Raw genomic sequence first — 19,494 nt, 5'->3', positions numbered from 1 at the left:
GCCACCTCACACCCCACTCTGCCTCCGAAGCCCATCACTGCCACGGGCACCAAAAGAAAGCACACACCTTCTGCCTTCCCCCTTCAGAGGGCTCCGTGTCTCGTGTCTCACCTAGTGCCCCCTTCCTGGGAAGGCAAAGCAGGGGTTGTTAACGGGGGCCTTGTCCGAGCCACTCTGAATCCAGCAGAGGCTGGCACTGGGGGCTCCACTCCCGGTCAAGCCCTAGTTTGCACAGGATGACTGTGCCTGTTTGTACAGCCCACCACTTTCCCTTCAGGGACTTATGTCGCCGAGGACAAGCTAATTTCGATTGAGGGGACACACGCACAAGCCCCATTACAAGGTGTGTGGCCACCAAGAAAACCTCATGAGCCAGATGCCCAATAGCACGACTGAGGCCTCATAAAGAGGACCTGAGAGACAGTCAGCTGCAACCCACTCACTGCAAATAGGGAAACAGGACCAGAGAGGGACAGAGACTTGCCCCAGGATGCAGAGCAAAATGGACCCCAGGCCCAGGGCTCCTCCCACGGCCTGCACGCCTGGCAGACAAGGCCAGGAGGCGGAGCACAGGTCGCTCAGAGAGCCAGGGGCCACGGGGAGATGCGCCCGGGCTTCCGTCGGGGAGACGCTCCGCAGTTCTCCTGCAGCGGCCGCCTGCTTCTTCGCACCGAAGAAGCCACGCAGCCACGCGTCTGCGTGGTGGGGAGGGAAGGAATGTTTTCTCTTTGTCCTCTGTGTCCCTTCGACTCTTGTCACCTTGTCCGCTGAGTGGCAGAGGTCCAGGCCCAGCACTTTGCGGACCTGGGGAATGGAGGCCTGGGGAAAGGGTGAGGGTGGCAAAGTGCCCTCGGCTGGGCGCTCCTGAGACAGCGGGGTGGACCTGACGACGGGGCCGACAGGGCAGAGAGCAGCCAGGAGCCTCTCCCACAGTGGGGAGGACGCGGTGGGGTGGGGCTGCGGGCGCCCCACCGCATGCGTTCTTCTTCAGGGCAGGCTGGGTGGCCCTGCCCTCCGAGGGGCCCGGGGCGCCCAGGCCTCTGTCCCTGACAGTGGGTGCAGGGAGGTGAAGGGGCCCGTGCGCCCCCCCAGCTCCGCCTGGGCGCCGGCTTCGCTCGCGCTTCAGGCCGGCGGGGTGGGGGCCGTGGGGGTGGGGGTGGCGACCCCTGGAGGCCACGGAGTCCGGCGTGGGCGGCACGCGGTCAGGTGCAGGCCCCTCCCCCGCCCGCCCCGCCCCGCCCCGCCCCGCCCCGCCCCGCGCGGGCGGGTGGGCGGGGCCGCGGGAGGCACGCGGACCGCCCCGCCAGGTGCAGCGCCGGCCGGCCGTCTGGGGCCACCGCGGCGGGAGGAGAGTCCGGGGCTCCCAGCGCCCGCCGCCTCCCTGCGCCCTCTCGGCCGGACGCCCGGGACGCTTGGAACCCAGGTAACCGAGGGCGGGGCTGCCCCGCGGCGCGCGTCCTCCCGCCCCCCCGTCCGCGCGCACCCGGCCTCGGCGGCCGCCCCGGGCTCCCCGGAGCCGGCTGGCCGCTCCCCGGGCGGCGCTGGGAAAGTTTGCGCCGCGACGGCCGCGCCCCGGGTGGCGGTGAAACACGGCCACTGTCGCCCACACGCCCTCCGCCCAGGGTCTTGCGGCGCCGGGAGCCGCTGCTGGTGCGCGGGGTCTCCGCCGAAACCGGTGGACGGCCGCCTTGTCACTTTTCTCGTCTCTCCCTCTCCTGAGCGTTTGCGTCTCTGCCTCTCGGCCCCCAGTCCCTTAAAAACATCCTCAGATGGGACCGCAGAGTTGGCCGTGTCTTAAGGGATGTTTACACTTGCGCTTCCCGCCTCCTCGGGCCAGATGTGGGCTCGGAGGCTGGGCTGAGTCAGACAGGGTGAGGGGCAGGGGCGGGAGCCGCCGGGCCCGTGAGGTGGGTGCCCAGCCCCCGTTCTGGGCTGCCTTAGCTCCTGCCGGCCACAGCCCGGGGGGCATCTTCGGCACCCCCAGCCCACCCCAAGGTGAGCGCCGGACAGAGGGTGGCCCACGGCCGTGGAGTCGGCGACCCAGAGGCGGCTCAGCCGACAGTTGAGTAGAGTGGGCTTCCTCCAGCCTGGGCGCTGGGGGGCTCAGCCGTGCGGGGGAAGGGGGTGAACGGTGGTCTGGACGGAGCAGCAGAGAGAACGGATGGGGGGTCAGTGGATCAGGAGAGCTGGCAGCACTCAGATGGACACATCCCTGACTTCACCCCCACCCCACCCCCACCGCCGTTAACCAGCGAGGTGGTGGGTCTCACTCCATTGTCAGATGAGCGAAAAAGGAGGCTCCAAGAGGTTATGCAATTTGCTGGAGAAAAATGTGGAACTGGACCTCAAACCGCAGGCAGGTGGCTGGCTCTCCATTTTGCTGGGCCCCTGACTCAACGGAGGTTCATTTCTTCTCCCCTCTCCCTTGAAGTTCTTCCGCTGAAAAGCGCACCTCCAGGAAAAAATAAAATCTGATCAGGGGTTCCTCTGAGAGGGCCAGCCCTTTGTGAGCCGTGAGGACCGCAGGAGGCAGGGACCTGTTTTGCTCACGGCTGTAGCCATGGTACCTGGCACGTGGAAGGTGCCCCACAAGAATGGAATGAATTAACCTGAAATAGCAGAGACTTTCCAGTTGACCAATCTTTGCCCTTGGGGAACAGAAAGGGCACTCTGAAAAGCTGGACCAGAAAGGCGCCCAACGCCACCACCGAGGGTCCTTGAAATCCTTACCCTCTTGGGGCAACTTTGTTGTTTTTCAAGCCAGGGAGCACAGCGTTGCCACAGGTGCTATTCCAGACAGCCAGGCCTTCGCTTCACCCCCAGCCCACTTCTTGCCAGGCCTGGGAGAAGCAGAGGGGAGTGGGCTGCATGCCCGGCTTGGCCCTGCTCTGGGTTGGAGGCAGAGGACCATTGGCCCATCTACACCAAAGTCTTACCCATCTCTCCAGGAAATCTTATTTGGAACACTAATCTTCATTACCTCCTCCCTCTCCTTACAATTTCATGGGACGGCCATGCACTGAGTGAAGAGGACTTGCTTTTCTGAGCCTCAGTTTTCTTATCTGTAAAATGGGGACAGCAGGATCTTCATGGTTTTATGTGAGAATGAGTGGCCTGGAGGGCTCTGTGAGCTTCAAAGCAAACTGTAAGAGATGACTGTTACTTCCCCACGTGAATGTCCGTCAGCCTGACCTCTCCGGTGGACTGTAAATTCCTCCTCAGGAGTGATCGCGCAGCTGGGTATCCCTCTGAGAGCTGCCTCTTCCTGAGCACATCGCAGGTTCCCAGGAAGTACTGACTGGTCAAAAATCATCTCTAGAGGAAGAGAAATTGCTAAAACTGGCGGAAAAAATCCCTCTCCCCGATCCCCATGTGAGGAGAGGGCACACTATACCACACAGGGGTGGGAGGAGTCCACGGTCCAAGGCCAGGAGCGAGTGGGAAGGCGGGGGCGTGGGAGACTCCATGGCAGTGCCCTGCAGACTTTCAACCTTGGATTCCTTAGCAGACGTGGTGCCTGCTTTGGCCTGAGGACAGACCAGGACACTCCGAGTTGGCCGCTTCTGTTCCTTGGAGGAGGCCTCTGAGAGCATAGCTGGTACTCAGGCCCCGGCAGGTCACCCCCTTTCCCGCCCCACTGGTCCCTGCACACACAGGGCCCCGCCCAGCTTCCTGCTGCCAGTTCCTAGCTCTTAACTGGAACCCCGCGGGATGAGAGCTCTCGGCCCAGAATCCCTCGGCTGGGACAAGCCTTCGCGTTCACACCCCTGCACCCCTCCCTGCTTCACTTTCCGTAGCACTTGCCGCCGTCCAGCCTCTGTGTTTCACGTTTAAGTCTTGTTTATCACCCGTCCTCCCTGTTAGAAGCTCTGCCCCCCGAGGGCAGGGCTCTCTGTCCGTGTTACTCCCTGCTCCATCCTCCAGGGCCAGGGCAGGGCCCGGGGTGCAGTGGGCGCTTAGTTAGCATTTGCTGAGTGAATGAACACGCCCAGCCCGCCCCTTCTTGCGGCCCAGGCGGGGAGACAGGCCCAGAGCTGAGGACTGACCTCCTGAAGGCAGAGCTGGAGCTTGTCTTGACTGGACTTGGGGTCGTCCTGAGCTGGTCCCCGTCCCCTGCACCAGGTTGCTAGGGGTTCAGGAGCCACCTGGGCAAGAGCCTTCAGGCCGACTGCCTCCAGTTCCTCAGAGGGGCAGCGCCTCGGCCGAATGGACCGCGGTCCACGCAGGGGGAGCTGCGAGAGCCAGGGAGGGGCTCTCCCAGCCGGCCCCCCCTCCGTCCCCAAAGACACCTTCTAAGGCTGCTCTCCAAGGCGAGCGGTGCCTGTTAGTGGTGGAAACAGCACCCTCTCCAGGCGGCCTTTCCAAATTCCTGGGGCACCGGCCTGGCGGTGGGGAGAGAGGTGGCACTTCAGGTCAGCTGGGTCGAGGACAGTAAACCGGTCTGAGGAGGTCCGGCCAGAGCTGTGGGCCAGAAGAGGGAGGGCGGTACTCTGCCCTGCGCGCGGGCTCGGAGGCCTCTCTGAAGACTCTGATGAGTGGCGTCCTTGGAGGCCCCAAGAGCTTGACTTTCTGAGACACTGTCTGGACGAGCAGGATGGAGATGGCGGTGGGGGAGCGGGTGGCGGGGGTAGAAGTTGGAACTTCCTCTGGGATAGAAAATACGGGAGACACAGCCACAAATCCAAGCGACATCAGCCTGCCCTCCCCCCCGTCATTCTTCTGGGCACCATTGTTTCTGCAAAGAAAATTGTTTGTTTTTGCTGGTGGTGGGGTGCGGCGGGGGTGGTCATTAGGTTTATTTTAGCTTTATTTATTTATTTTAATGGAGGTACTGGGGATTGAACCCAGGACCTTGTGCTCTGAACTCTACCCTTCCCCACTCTGCAAAGAAGTTTTGTCTGTGTCCGGAGGGAAAGCGCCAGGCTCCGTGGAGTTGACTGGAGGGGAAGACCTGGCTCAGGAGGACCGGCCCCGGGAGTGCGTCTCCTTCTTTCCTGACCGCTGGGAGCGGGAGGGCTGCCTTTCTAATCACAGTAATAGGCGTTCAGTAGAAGTTCCTAGGGGACCAGGCATTCGTCTAAGCACTTTACGTGTATTAGGTCATCCTTACAACAACCCTATGAAGTTGAAACTGTATCATCTTCATTTTACAGATGAGAAAACTGAGCCTCAGGAAGGTGGCATAACTGCCCAAAATGACACTTGCAGGGAGAGGGCACCAGAATCAGCCTGGCTCCAGGCCCTGCAGCCTTAGCCTCCATGCCATGCTGCCTCAGTCAGCCAAGGAGGCCACACAGGCAGGACGGAGACCTAGAGGCCAGCCCTCACAGGGGAAGCAGCTCTGCTGCGGGCCCACGTGTTGGATCCATAGAGAGTTTTGGCTCTTTTTTCCCTTCTATTGATCCCCAAATCTTTTCCCATTGTCATTGTGGCTTGCCAGATTAAGAACTGGAATTGATGTTGGGGGAGGGACTCCAGAAGTTGAGCTGTGAAGGATGTGTAGGAGTTTACCAGCACGTTGGGAAAACTGGTGAGGAAGGGGACTGTGCAGGTAGGGGGAACAATGATAATGCTTTGCCTGAAGAAATGAACCCATAATGGTGACTCCTCCTCTTGTCTGAGGGCACTGAAGTTCCCCCTCCCCCATTTCTGCCTCTAGCCACTCTTTACCAGCTCCGTTCCTAGGGAGAGGGTGGGGCCCTGAGCCGAGACAGAGCTCCTGCATTCCTGTCCCTGGCTTCTCTTTATCGCCACCATCACGACAAGTCTGGTGCTCCCAGCAACAGTGGATGGAAAAGTACGCCTCTTGTGATGTGGTGTGAGTCAGCCCCTCGTAAATAATGGGGTTGCATCGTCAGCTCTGATGCCTGGACCTGTGCCCTAGTGTCTGGCCCATGGTGGGAAACATGGTGTTGGCTCCAGGGGGAAGAGGACAAGGGTGACTTCAGGTGTCATTTTGAAATTGTGCAGAACGGCAGCGAGGAGCCAGCAGGTGCGAGAGAGATACAATCATTTTTGGCAGCTAGGAGAAAAGCGCTCTCCCAGAGCAGTGACCGCAGGTGTGCTTTCTGCCCGCGTCCTGCCCGCGAAGCCACGGTTTATCCTGCGGGGTTGTCCTTACCCCGGCCTGACCCCGGGCCAGGGCCACCCCCAGAGAGCTCTGTGGAGACTTGCTGCCAGTGGGCGTTTTGCCTGGACACACTGTAGCCTCTTAAGACATTCTTCCTCTTTGGTTATTTGGGAGCCCTGGGGTCGGGCTGACCCAGTGGGACTCGTTTGGAGCCACGGACCCAGCCATTGCGGATAGCTAGATCCCAGGGTCCCGAATCCGGCCACTCTGCCAGCCTGCCACTGGGCTTTGAGTCAGTCACTGAGGCCTTGGGAGCTGGTGTGGTGGGTGGGGAGCCCTGAATCTCACTCCGACACGATCTGACTTTGGCCCTGTCCCTTCCCAGGCCCAGTTTCCTCATCTGTAGGAGAGACAGCGTGGCTTAGATCAGGACTGTTGTCATTTTGGACCAGGTGTGAAAGCTGACGGGAGGGACTGGCTGGGGGGCGGGTGACCCTGGCACGGGGGTCCCTGAGGAAGCGCGAGGGTGGGTTCCAGATTAGGACCAGGATCCGTGCAGTGCGTGGAGGGGCAGGTGGGAGGAGAGTGGCCGTGCCGGGGGTATTGGCGGCAGCAAGTTTCAGGGGTGAAGGCAGATGGCTGAGTTTGTCCGGGATGGGGCTGTGTTAACAAGGTGGTGGTGTTTGAGGGCAGAAGGACTGTGCCCATGGGAGAGTGACCACATGAGCCAGATGAGGGGGAGGGAGTGGATGGGGGTCCCCTGGTCTCTCAGACAGCATGTGTCTGACTGAGCAAGCTAGCGGCCAGCGCTGTCTCCATCTCCCCTGCGATCAGACCCTACCCTCAGAACCCCTGCTTCTCTCACTCACACGCCAAACCAGTATCTCTTCTGCCCCGAACCAGCTCTGCGCTGAGTCCGGACAGCTAGAGGCAGCCCCGATGCCCCAGAGCTGCTGGAATTACTCAGACTAGCCAGTCCTAACCGGCCTCGCTTTGCCTTTCCCAGGGGAACCCCAATAAAGGCTCTGGCCTCAGGCCCTCCCCTCGCGCCTGCTTCTTGACCAAAGCCTAGGGCCCCTCCCGTGGTCCCGTGTGCCAGGATAGGCCCCTTCTCTTGGGAAGTGCAAGTAATAAGTCCTTCTTTCGATGGCACATCTCCGTGTGCCATTCAGATGCCTCCGTCAGTTACAGTCCTGGGGGTGCACTTGAGACAGCGGGGGCTCAGGACAGGGACGGAGGGGGAGGGTGAGTAACCGCAGGTCCCTGGGAGGCTCCAGAGCCATCCCCGTGTGAGTGGTTAAAGAAGCAGGCTCTCAGGGCCCGGAGGAGGGGGCTGGAAGGGCAGGAGCAGACTGGGAGGGTGGGTGTATGGGGGCCGGGGGCAGGGGGACCAGAATGGGGAGGGTGGAGAGAAATATACTGGGGGGGGTGGGTCTGACCATGAACAGGGAAGGAGGGGGCCAGAGTGTCAGTGATGCAGGGTGAGTCCTGCACATGCTTCTTGAAGACAGTTTTTAAATTCTCAGGAATAATCTGACTTTGTGTTCACTCCCTTTGTGAGTTCAGGGTGGGGCTGGGAGCTGCAGGTGGTGAGGGACCTAGAAATGACATGAATCTAACCAGGCTCCAGCATTTTGATGTCACGTTAACAAAACCCTTTCCTTGGGTGAACTCAGCAAGCTGCCTTCTCTCCCGACTTACTGCCACAGTCCCTGCGCCGGCACCCTCTTCCCGCCGTTCCCGGCAGAGGTGTCCCCTCCTGCCCCACGTGAGCCCGCCACCATGGTGCTTTCTGCCTCCCCCCGAAAGCCCCCTCCTTCCTCCCAGAGCCGCCTTCCCCCAGGATCAGATGCCCATCCCTGTCAGCTGGTGCCAACAGTGGCAGTTGATTGGACAGAAGAATCAAAAAGTCCTCAAAACATGGAGAATAGAGCAGTGATGGTGGGAAGGTCGGCAGTGGCCTGGCTGTCTTGAGCTGGGGGATCTGGTCCACACGGCCTCGGATCACACAGAGTCGTGTGTGTGTGTGTGTGTGTGTGTGGTCACGCCGGCCTTCCTCCCAGTCCTCCGTGCCCGACGTCAGTAAACCCACTGGAAGTCCACCCACACGCTTGGTAGTCACTCCTGCTGCCTTGCGGTTTTTCTTTCGTTGTTGCCTGGAGAGTCATCTAGCTTTCTGAGAGTGGAATTTGCAGAGAAGTAACCTCACGTTCAGCTGGTGTTGACCCAGTTCCTCTGACCTCTGAACGGGGCTGGGCCATGTGGGTCTTGCTTCCCCAGGAAGGACGGCGAGTCCCAGCTCTCTGCCGTGCTCTGTCACCCCAGATGCCAGAGCAGAGGATGAAGGGAGGCCAGCTGGGCAGAGCCGACGTCTGGAAGGAGGAGGGGCTTGAGCAGACCGCGGGCCTGGAAGAGCGGCCACCGGGAGGGAGGGGGCAGGAGCCGGGGGAGGCCAGCTGTCCCGGGGGAGGCTGAGCATGAGGCCCCTGGGGGACGGGAGGAGGTGATGGCGGCCGGAGGGGGGCAACGGGTGAGCCCCTGAGAAGGGACGGGACAGGAGAGGTGTCCCCGTGGTGGCTCTGCAGGTGTGCTGCAGGTTCTCTGCTGGGAGGGGGGCCCGAGGGCTGTGGGCTGGACGGATGTGACTGTGAGGGGCTGTGAGGCCTTGGCAGTGCTTCCAGCTGGGGGTGTTGGCCCCCAAATATCCTGCAGGGGCCTCAGGGCAGGAAACCGCTCCTTCCCCAGGTCAGGGCCCAGTAACGCCTCACTGGAGCCCTTTCTTGTGGCAGGCGGAGCTGGGGGCGCAGCTGCGAGAGGCTGCCAAGGTGGGGGGGCGTCCACTTCTGAAATGTGGTGTCAGTGGTTTATTTCTTAGATGCTTTTGGTACACATCCTCTCTAGAACCTGACTGATGGTTTAAAAAAATTGTGTTTTAAAAAGGGAAATTGTGTGAAGGAGGATGAAACATTTGGCTTAAGCTTGAGGCTGGGGGAAGATTCCGGAGGAAGGGAAAGTGGGCTGTTGCCCTCCCCCCTCCTCCCTCCCTTCTCCTCCGTTCCCCCTCCTCCCTCTCGCTCCTCTCTCTCCTCCCTCCCCTCTCCCCTCCTCCCTTCTCCCCCCTGGTCTGGTTTGGTTTTATCTTCACCGTCCTCCCAGGGACAGTTCCTCCAAGTCCAGCAGATGCCCAGTTGCTGGAACGTTGCTCCTGGGTTGTGGCTTAACAAGACCCGGGGCTTCTGGACTTACCCGAGGACCAGCTCGCTGTGTGACCCTGAGCAGGCCGCCTAATGTTCTGGGCCCCAGTTCTACGCTAGCTGCTCTTCTGGAAGCATCAGTTTTGCCCTTTGGGTCCCTTAAAATGATCAAGTCTTGACTCACCATTCTCTAGATTTTCTTCAGGGCCTGAAGAGAACAGGAGTCCGAGGAAGTGAGTTCCAGGAGCCAAGTGCTCCGGCCAGGGAGGGGAGGGGGGCTGCAGCCTCTGTGTGGGCCTCCACCCGCCTGCCTGGCCGTGCTGCCAACACCCCTCCTTGTCCATCGAAGGCCTCAGATTTGACTTTCAAAGGGGAAACACCTGCCCTGATAAAGTGGGCCTTGTTCCATTCAGGCCGCCTTTGTTCAAGCTCCTGGATTTAGTTCCGTGTCTTGCTGGTGTGAGGACAGAGGCTGGGCCTGGTCTCTGGGGGGTTAAATGGTCCCTGCTTTGGGAGAGCCGGGGGCTTCACACATCTGGTCTCGTCCAGCTGGGCCTTCAGAGCTGCCCCCCGAGCACCTCCTGGTGCTCCGCTTTCTCATGCTGGGATGTGGAAACTGAGGCCAGAAGGCCACACAGCTCATGCAGAGTCGCCTGGGCCCCCAAGACAGCTCAGTCAGACATGGGCCAGGTCCTCGGACCCCTTGCCCAGTACTCTCATAAGCAGTAACCGTTTATGGTGGGCCCTAACACAGCTGGGTCTCTGCTGCTGCGCTCCAACCCTCTGCTCTGACTCACTCCTTGCAATGCCATTGGCCACCAGCTACTATGGAAATGAGTTCACTCTGCATAGGAAGGAAGACCTGGGACTTGGCATGAAAAGTAAGAGGGGAAGAAAATTCCTCTGATAATCTCTAAACCTCGTGACACCTTTCTTCTCCCCAAAATACCAGCATGTTCCTCAGGCCTTTCCTGAACGACCCAAAGAAATGAATCTCTAATAGTGAAATTTCTAGTCTCACAGTGTAGTGGGTGGCCCTCGACTCACACTGCAGAGGTGACCATTTTTCCACTTCCTTATGCAGATGCCAGGCCCATGTGACATTCCTGGGCCAAGGAAATAAAATGGGACCTGTCTCCAAGCGTATACCCCCCTGGCGGAACTTCCAGCTTCACGGTGCTCTGTGGGACACTGTGGGGACACGTGTTTGCAGGAGGTGCTTTAAGCATGGAAATGATCTTTTCCTCTCTCACTTTGCCGATAGAGGCCAGCTGTCCATCCCTGGGCAGAGTGGATCACTGTCCACAATAACCAGCGGCCGTTGGGGGCTTGGGGGCCAGGAAGGGATGGCCAGGGACTGCAGGAGCCAGAATCTGCACCCACTGTCGCCTGCTCACCGGCTCCCCCCGGCTGCCTCTGGTGGCCTCTTGGGTTCTAGGCAGACCTCCAGGCAGGGGCGCAAGGCCAGCCTGGATCCTGGGAGGTGGAGATGAGGCAGTCCGGCAGCCGAGGCGTGGGCGAAGCAGGGTGCACTGTTGCCAGCTTCCTGAGCTCTGGCTGCATCTTCTTGGGGGCTGATTTGAAAGCATCTGTTTTTCCCCGTTCTTCATGGGGTTTTGAATAATGCATTTTTCCTCAGCCCTTAAAGAGCCTGTGCTTAATAATACTAGAGTAATGACCGTGCATCACATTTTGGCCCCTGGGGCTCTTAATCCACCGCTGCATTCAGATTGTGAAGTGTGTTGCTTCTGAAGTTGGGGTGGCAGGAATCCCTGCTGGTGAGGAGGAAGGAGGCCCTGTCTGTGGTCCACCTTGTGGCCTGTGGCCGCCCAGAGAAGAAGCGTCCTGCGTCATAAGTGTCCCCATGGGCAGGTGACTGTACGGGACGCCTACTGTGTGCCAAGGCCTTACACACAGGCTCATGTCAGTGCTCGAAACAGACCAAAGACACAGTCACTCTGAGGACTGCAAGGCGCCCTCCTGAAGGCAGGTTGTGAAAGTGCAGCGGGGTGTAAAATGCCCATTAGAGTCGGAATAGACCGAGGGCTCAGTCAGTTCAACACCATCGCCCCCACTTAGAGGAGGAGAGTGAGGCCCGGAGAGGCCTCGGGACTCAGCGCCAGGGCCCCCGACTCCAGGGCCCAGACTCACTCCTCACCGTGGAGCGGTGTGTTCCCGAGGCGCCTGCTGTCTGAGCTCCTCACTGGCTGTGCGACCGCTTGCAAAGTCAGGTGGGCCCTGGGTCCTTCTCCGCCCCCCAGTGTGCTCCGGTCTCCGCTGAAGGGCTGGGCACATGCCGGGCCCCTGCCCCGTGCGAGGGACCTTCTTCCTTCGCACCTCCCAGCTGCTTGGCTGCCCCTGCCAGTCCCCACCTTGCTCGTGGGGTGTGTTCTTTGGGTAATAATTACAGGAGACGGCTCACTTGCCAGTTTGATCAGAAAGTAATTCCCCTCAGTCCCAGGAGGTGAAGCTCAGAGTTAATGATTGACAAGGAAAGCCACTCAGAATGCAAATGGGGGGGGAGAGGAGAGAGGAGGGAGGGGAGAGGTCTCTCTGAGCTCACTGGGGGAGGAGGAATGCACCCAGGGGGCCGAGTCTCCCGTCCCCTGCTGTCCTCCCATCTCTGGTCCCTCTGAACCCCCTGCTGGAAGCCAGCCCACCCCCTCTCGGGGCCTTTGCCCCTGCGGCTCCTCTCCCTTCCCCTCGTCTCCGCCAGAGCAAGCGCTCCCTCATTCGGGATCCACCTCCAGTGCTGCCTCCTCCAGGGGCCTTCCCTGACTGCCCGACACCCTTGCTCTGGGCTCCTTCTCTGGACTCCTCAGGGCCGCTGGGCAAGCATTTTCTGAGTTCTTTCCAGCGTGCTGGGTGCAGTGCTTGGTTCCAAGGACCCAGCAGTGAACGAGGCGGGAGCCTGCTGTCCCGAGGGCTTGGACATGCTCCAGGAGCATCCATGCAGCCTCAGGTGCGGCAGGGGCGCCAGAGGAGGCCCCGGGGCTGAGGGCCGGCGCGGGCACTGGAGCTTGATGGAGTGGGGCTTGGGCGGACACGGAAAGCTGAGTTGGAATTTTCCAGGCAGATGGAGGAGGAGGGCAAAGCACCTTAAAGCCGAGGGAGAAGCAGGCACCAAGCACACGGGCACGACGCGGTGGTCAGGCCTGCGTGTGTGGCGTTGAGGCACCTGGGGAGCACCCGGCGGGCGCGTCCAGGGGGCAGGCGGCCCCGCGGGGGCGTCTCCCGCCCGCCCGCCCTTTTCCGCTGCGGGTTACTGGGCGCCTCTATCTCCCCAGGAGGAAGGGACTCACTGCGGGGGGCGGCTGTGCTTTCTTCTGTGCCGCTCCCTGCTCGGTTGGCGCCCGTGACGACTCTCCCGTCCTGCCTCCCCCTCCCCACTGCCGCGCACCTGCTCTGCACCCTCGCCCGCTAGTGCTGGTCCTTAGCTCCCGCACTCCTGCCCTCTCTGGGCTCTGGGCATGTCTGCCTGGTGGATTTTGGGTGTGAAGGTGTAGGTCAGGGCAGGTGCTTCCTGACTGGGCATGTGTGGGGTCACCACTGGGGCTTGATAACGGGGGAGAGTCCCAGGCTCCCCCACCCCTCAAGCGTCCAGCTTGAGAAAGCCTGAGACAGACGCACTCAGGTGGTTCTGTGTGCCCAGCAAGCCCCTGGGTGGCTTGGATGCACGGCTGGGTCTGGGAATTACGGCCAGGGTGGTTTCTGAGGCTCCGGCCTCCACCCCAACCTCACCCACTCCCAGCCCAGCATCAGCACGCCAGACCCCACCTGGACGTTTCCCTGGTGGGAGCTCTGCCTGGGAGCGGCCCTTCCCACCCTGGGGCCTCAGCGCCTCTGTGACTTGAGCCAACACCTGCCTCCCAGAAGCTCACGTCTGGGGTCTCGGTTCTGCCCTCAGGGCACGTGCCTCCTCCGGGCTTCCAGAGCTGCTTCCCCAGGACGGGGGAAGGTGCCTGCCCTCAGCCCAAGTCCCCACTGGGGCTCCCTGCCTGCCTTCCTCCTGTGGTCTGGGCTCTCTCACGGCCACAGCTCCATCTCAGACTTGAAGTTTCTGATCAGATTAGCAGCTTGGGAGGAGGGTGGAGGCAGGACCGTGCCTTCCCCAGCAGCCTGACGGTTTCCTGTTGGAGTGAAGGGAACCCCCCAGTCAGGGCCTCATACACCTTCCATCAGCCTGGCAGAGACTCACCCCTTCCCAACCTTGGGGGAGGCATCTGCCAGCAAGCCACGTAGCCTGGGCACCTGGTCCTGATTCTCCAGGGCTCGGCGGCGGACCGGCTCGGCTCTCACCTTGGCCCAGAATCCCAGCCGCCTCGACCTTGGCCGTGCTGTGCAAGGCGCATCGCGAGTTGAGAGCTGGCTAGACCCCTGGCACCCCCGTCCAGCTCCGGCAGTGCGTGGAAGTGCCTACCCCGGAGTAGAATGGCTGGGGCCATCTCACTGTGTCTGTCACCCGATACTGAAGCACACTTTGTGCTTTATAAGAAGGTATTTAAAAGTTTCATCAGTCCAAGAAAATATTTAATAATTTTAAAGACAGAAGATGTGTAACATTTTAGAACATCAAGTGAACACAGACTTATAAAAACAGACCTTGTAACCCTGGCCTGTATTAGCAGATAAACGAAAATGAACTATTTAAGACATGAAACCCACACACCTCAAAAACACGAGATTTAACCATGAAAAACGGAAGGTGAAATGTCATTTGATCCCTTTTAAAGCAGGATCTTAAAACCAAGGTTGGCAGGATCCTTATGTCACTGTGTCTTTTTTCCTATAAAATTCTCTGGAAGAAGCTTTTCCCGACTCACCTCTGGCTGCAGAGAAGATGTGCTTGTGAGATACCGCGGGCATTTTCCGCTGACAAGGCCTTTTGGCTTCTCTTTCTGGGGCTGCAGTCTTTTATTTATAAGGAGGTGGGTTTTGTCCCTAAGGCATTTCCGGTTTGTCCTGAAGCTCTTCAGCTTCAGCTCGTTCGGGTGGAGATTTTGGTGCAGGGCTTCCTGTGTGCGTTTCACGGCTGTCACGTTGGTGTCCCACACGTTAGGAAAGCCTGGAACAGAGCAGTAATAACTACGCTTGCAACAGCATTTTGCTTTGTGTGCTGCTGTGCGACGGCTGAAGCATGTTTCACATTTCAGCATTTTTTGTTTTTTTGTTTTTTTCATCGTGATTGTCTCCTTTTAAGAACACACACACACTGAGAAGTTAGTGTAACGAACTTCCACGCCCGGCCTCAATGGTCATCAACTCACGGCCAGCTGACCTCGTCCACCCGCGCCGCCCACCCGCCCCGCTCCAGCCGGACTCCGCGTCGTTTCCCATCGGCTTGCTGCGGCATTCATCTCTAAGTGAAAAGGGCCCTTTAACAAGTGTAACCACCACACAGTTATCACATCTTAAGAGTGGGTCATTTCTTGTTATCATAAAATATCCAGTGTTCAGGTTTTCCCAGATCTCTCAAACATTTTTTTACAGTTGATCTGAGATTTCAGATCTTAGAAATGTTAGAGCAAGCAAAGTAGACCATTTTGGCATGGAGGCGCAGGATTCTTGAACAGAGCGTGCAGCCACTAGGTGGAGGTTCCTAGATGGGCCCGACCCTGCCGCTGGACTCCAGGGTGCGGCCGCGCAGAGCCGTCCGGCTGCTCAGTGAGCATGCGCTCATTCTGCAGTGGCGCTGTGCCGGCGCTGGGGCGGGCACCTCGGGCCTAGCAGTGAGGAAGACAGACCTGAGGGGAGCCAGAGCCTTGTGTTTCACTGTGAGGTTTGCAAAGGGGATGACAGAGACCCTTGCAAGTGATGCTGAGTTCAGCCCGGAGGAATGGGAAGAGTTTCATCCAGAAGAGACAGTGGAGGCAGAGGCGTCTGTCCCCGAGGACGCAGGCGCGAGAGCGTGAAGTGTTAAAGCCCGGCGTGCTCAGGACCGCGAGGGCTGACGGGGCGCGAGTGGGCAGCAAGGCTGGCGGGAGCTTAGCGGGGTGCCTTGCAGGGAGTGGCGTCCCCGGGACCTTCCAGAAGGGACTCCATAGTTCTGTCGTAGAAGCACAAAGTGTGGCCCATGAGCCAGGAGGGCAGAGCCTTGCAGGAGCTCTGAGGGGTCATTGGGGTTTCCTGGCCCTTCCTGGGCTCTCCCTCCACTAGACCGGAGTCCCGGGGGGATGGGGGCGGCCTGCGTCTTCCGGGACCTCCAGGTACCTCCAGGGCTAGCGCGAGGCCTGGTGCACAGCACGCGCTCACTGTGTGCCTAGTACTGACGACCTCGCGGTGCTCCCAGTGCAGGGCGCCCCTCCCGCCTCCGCCTTCACCTGGCCGTGACGGGGAGCTGCTTGGCTTTAGAACCTGGCCCCAGGGACCCTGAATGGGGGACTGCAAGGCCAGCGTTGCCCGGGGCCAGCAGGCAGGCTGACCCGCTCAGTGGGTGTGAGGGCACGCCAACATTCGCAGCCCCTGGGCTGGCTCACATGGTTGTTTCTCCAGAACTGGCCAAGTGGGAGGGCTCGTTCATTTGTTTCCTTTCAATGGCATTGCTGCTTTAGTTTATTTTAAAAAATCAATTAATTAAGCGCTGGTAAGAACACACACGCTCATTACGGAAAAGCAGAAGGGGGAAAATAAAGCAGACCCCGTGATGTGGACCCACCGCGCACAGAGAGAGACCGCGAGCCTGAGGGGAGCGCCCTTCCCAACACGCTTCTGGCCGTGAACGCGAGCAGTTGGAAGGAACACAGGTTTATACAGACGGCGTTACAAGATTTGTGCTGTTGGCACCGTTTCCTGCTGTAACCACAGCCCTGTCGCACCTTAATAGCCACACAGTGCAGTTTTATGTGGACGGGCCGCGACCTACCCAGCAGCTCTCTTTTGCCAGCAATTTGGATCGTTTCCAACTTTTCTCTCCAACGTGCGAAAACGTATCATCCAGCTTCTTTCAGACGTGCAGCAGTCACCTCGTGGTAAATAGGCTGCACAGCCGGGTAGCTGGGACGAAGGAAGGGTTCGGTCTGCTCACCGAGTCCCGAAGCCAAGCCAGGAGGTCACCATGGCAGCCCCTCCAGCTTGTGGAGCGCCGGCCCCTCAGCCTCAGCTCCAGCCAGGGAGGTGGGGCAGAGCCAAGGGGAAACAGTCCGTTTTCAGGCAAGATCATAAGCCAAGGAGGAAGGAGCATTACGGAGCGGAACGCAGAGCTGAGGTGCTTCAGGAGGCAGTGGTGTTATTTTGTCCTCAGGAGAGCCATTGATAGTTCAATTATCCTCATTTAGCTGATAAGAAAATTCAAATTGAAGAGATTAAGGAATCTGCCCGAGGGCGCACAGTAAAGGTGGAATCAGAACTTGACAGTGGCCTGCACCCCTCTTAATTCTCCTTCCCAGCCTAGGGTCGCCGCCCTCTCTCCCATCAGCACCCCTGGGACCTCCAGTCCTGACCCCGCCACCCCCCGCCACTGCATCAGGCGGGGTCCACGCTGTGCCTTCACCTGGGCTCTTTCCAGGCTCCACCTTGGCCCCCTGCCACTCCACACTGAGCTGTGGACTACTCCTCCTCCCTCTGCACCCTCAGCCTAGAATGCCCTCCCCTCCATGGCTGCAGGCTGCCTGTTTTTTCGTCAAGACTTCGCGGAAGCTCCATTTCTTCGAGAAGTCTTTCCTAGCTCCCTGATGTGACGTCTGTCCTGTGGTCCCCCAGAAGCATCTGGTTCTAACTGCAGTTTTACCGTCAGGTGTGCCTGTGACAGTGGTCAGTGGTGATCTGCACCAGGTGTGAGCTCTTCAGGGACGTCTGGGGAGTCGGATGTTTTCCAACGTCACGCTTTTCCAGAAAAGAAGGAGTGGCATTGCGGTCGGCTCCGTCCAGAGTTCTCTTCATCCTTTCTTCCTTTATTTTGAACAACAAGCTCTCTGGGCTGCTTGGGGAAGGCACGGTCACCTGAAAACGTCCCCATGAGTGCTTGTTTGGGATCCTTTCAGGAGGCACCTGAAATGCACCATCAGCTTAAAGAGAGAGGGGCAAACCACGGACCTCCGACTGGGGTTTACTCTCGGGAACCTGCTCTCCCGTTTGGAAGGCCTGGTTCTGCTGTACGGGAGCTTTTGAGCCCGTGGAAATCAGAGAAGTGAGTCTGCAGAGTCGCCGTGCAAACTGACCCGAGCCAGTCCCTCGCTTACCATTGCTGCGTTCCGTCCGTTCCTACGGGCACATTCAAAACAAGCAAACATGCAGACAGCTCTGACGCCAGCGCTGCTCCGTGATTAGAGTTGGCAGCAGTGTTTTCTGTCTTACTGGTACGCGAAGCCGAGATGTGACTTCCACCTGGCAGGATCTGAAGTTTGGGAGACGCAGCCTCAAACGTGTCGGTTCTTCAAGGTCCGTGAGGGCTGGCGGACCCCGGCCTCAGCACCGGGTGCCACAGCACATGGTAGGGTGTCTCAGGCCGAGTCCCACCTCGTCCCTCCCCCCACACAAGTATTCTCCAGGAAGCAGGCACAAAAACAGTGAGGTGGCCCCTCTGTTGGCAGGTGAAGTCCTTGCAGCCTCCCCCTTGGGGGCTCTCGGTGCCTTTCCTGAGGGCTCATGTGAGGTGGATGCACCCGCTGGACTTCTCCTTGGTTCAGGCCCTGAATCCTCCTTTGAGGGCCCAACTGGGCCCATTCAGAGGAGCAGCCACCCCGGGGCGCCCCGTCACTGTCCTTGCTCCCGCCGCGGGGTGGGCAGCTGTGCGACACTTCTCACCAGCGTGCACGTCTCTGATTCCACTGATCTCCCCGGTGAGACGGCATCCATTCCGATAACCAGCAAACCCTCTGGTGTTGATCAAAAATAGCCCCGACCCAGCCAAAGCTGAGGCCTCTGGAATGTGAGCCCACGGCGAGTCTTCAAATGCTGGTGAGCCGCCGCCCCAGAGGTGTGGGCTAAAGCTGACGCCTCCAGATCACACTGCGTGAAGTGTTTCAAAGCACACTGCCCACAGTGTCACGACGGCAGACGTAGAGCAGCATTAAGCACAGCTTCAAAAGGTGCTGCTTCTGAGTAACTTCGATGGAAGTGAGAAGACTTTCTCTGCAGCAGTGGTAGCTGACTCCAAAAAGCGGCGGCTGAAATCCTGCTGCCAAAGATGCGGATGGGGGTTTTATTCTGCACTGGTGCGAGTTATCCTTGTTTCTACGACCTGGGAGTGGAAAATGACACTTAAAAGTTAGCACCGTGTTGGACACAGTAAGGGGTTCTAAGTGCGCGTGTCTGGCTGAGCAGGTCACGGTGATGAAACGCGTCTCCAGGAGCGACACGTTTTTGGGGCCTCTCGCTGGGAAGCAGCCCGTCCGTTTACATTCGGCCGCCTTGTATGTAAACATATTCGGGGGGTGGTAAGTTTTGCCGCCCGAGTCCTTTAAGGCCCGGGATGTGCAGCGTGTAGGTGGAAGTTTGCTGTGAGGAGGGTGGACAGGAACAGGGCCCGAGCACTCGCCTGCGAGGGCTCACGAGGCAGGTGCCCAGTGTCATCTCTTGTTAAGTCCCCTCGTTTAGATCTGAGGGGACGAGCCTGAAGCTCAGGTGGTGTTTTGCCGTGAGCCGCCCCGCCCTCCCCTCTCCCTCACTTTCTGGGGCTACTTAGGAGAGCTTGGCAGGTGCACGCGGCGCCGTGGGCCTCTCTGAGCCGCAGCGCGGGGCTGGCGCATCGGCCGAGCGTCACACTGTGTTTTGATTTCAGAACTCTCCAAAGCCTTTCTGTCTTATTCAGTCTTGTTTCTAAAACTCTGGAAAGAGCAACAAACCAGGCTGCCGTTTGAAATGCTGGAAATCACGCTCTGGCTTGCACGACGCTGGTGAACTTCAGAGCTTGGCTGGTGATGGAGAGAGACTGGAAAGACCAGTGGGCTCATGCGACGATCCCGAGTCTGGGCTGCCTGGCAGTAGGCGGAGCCCGCGCCTCGGCTGTGCTCCGCGACGTCCCTGATCATCCAGAGACGCCCCGCACATCCGCGAACAACAAGGTGGACGTTTAAGACACGGAGTAACAGGGTATTAACGGGAGAGGCCTGGTGCCCTTGAGCGGCGGGAGAGCACGACCCAAGACGCCGCCCGCTCTCGCAGCAGTGAAGTCGAGCCTGGTGTCCCCTGTGAGCTGACCAGCAGGGTCACTGTGTAGCAGCTGGGCCGTGAGCACCGTTGTCGGCGCTCTGTATTCTTCATCTGTTCTCAGCAGCAAAGAGAAGCTAGGTC

At 59.4% G+C, this 19,494-nt stretch overlaps 1 protein-coding gene across 2 annotated transcripts in view; it reads left to right on the top strand.

Moving 5' to 3' along the window:
* Positions 1-1,290: 1,290 nt before the first annotated feature.
* Positions 1,291-19,494, top strand: part of PAQR5 (progestin and adipoQ receptor family member 5) — a 47,776-nt gene continuing 29,572 nt past the window's right edge. The window contains exon 1 of one of the 2 annotated variants that reach the window (XM_072951150.1): positions 1,291-1,423. The gene's annotated coding sequence lies outside the window, so the exon portion shown is untranslated. The remainder of the gene's footprint in view (positions 1,424-19,494) is intronic. The other variant, XM_072951156.1, reaches the window with a different exon arrangement.

The sequence above is a fragment of the Vicugna pacos genome, chromosome 27 (assembly GCF_048564905.1).
Source record: "Vicugna pacos chromosome 27, VicPac4, whole genome shotgun sequence".
Lineage (NCBI taxonomy): Eukaryota > Metazoa > Chordata > Mammalia > Artiodactyla > Camelidae > Vicugna > Vicugna pacos.
Note: the sequence above shows the minus strand (reverse complement) of the source record. Positions and strands in the feature narration are given on the sequence as shown.